This window comes from Somniosus microcephalus, chromosome 34 (assembly GCF_052327205.1).
Source record: "Somniosus microcephalus isolate GS21.2 chromosome 34, FLI_Smic_1.0, whole genome shotgun sequence".
Classification (NCBI taxonomy): Eukaryota; Metazoa; Chordata; class Chondrichthyes; order Squaliformes; family Somniosidae; genus Somniosus; species Somniosus microcephalus.
Window position 1 is genome coordinate 8603292 of NC_141020.1, and position 916 is coordinate 8604207.

The window sequence follows — 916 nt, forward strand, 5'->3', positions numbered from 1 at the left end:
CGCTCCGTGAGCCCGGCACTTCTCTTGAGTGCCGGGCTCTTTCGCCGGCACTCCCGATCCCTGGGGATCCAGCTGGGCCCCGGATCACGCTGCGCAAGGCCCCTCCCCTTTAAGAAGGGGAGGAAGGCCTGCAGTACCGCGGCACATAGCGCCACAACATTGACTCACAGCGCCCCCAAGAGGGATGCAACCAATCATTTTCCAGCGCGGGGGCGCTAATTTTCCCGGGGCGCTACTCAATTTTTAGCCCTAACTCTTTGGCCGAGTTTTTGGTCACTTGCCTCCTTATGTGGCTCGGTGTCAAATTTTGTTTGATAACCACTCCTGTGAAACGCCTTGGGACGTCTTACTACGTTAAAGGCGCTATATAAATGCAAGTTGATGTTGTGTTGTTGTTAAAATGGGCCTAGTATGGATGGGGTGGGGTGGAATGACATGACGTGGCTGTGGGCTGGAGGGGGTGGGAAGTATCTAGTCATGAAGCTCCATCCATCAGGAGTCTGGGGCAGGCTTGATGGACCAGCTGGTCTTCCTCTGCCCATCATTTCTGTATATTGGTATGTAGGAGGCTATGCAATGAGTGTCAGCCATGTCTCAGTGGGTAGCACGCTCACCTCTAGGTCTAGAAGATTGTGGGGAAAAATTGGGTGAGTTGCGCCACCAGTTAGCGCCTAAAGAGGCAGTCAGTGGCTGTAGTGCCACTGGCTGCGCCTCCCGCGATATTCAGCAGGGGCGCTAATGGTGGCGTTAGACATTTGCGCTGCGCCGCCACCGATGGCCGCCTGCCAGCACCTCCGTCCCCGGCCTCCTGACCCCCCCCCTGCAGCATTGCCGACTGTTTCCCGAGAGCCCGGCACTTCTCCTCGGTGCCGGGCTCGTTTGCCGGCACTCGCGAGCGGGGATCGCGCTGTTGCAG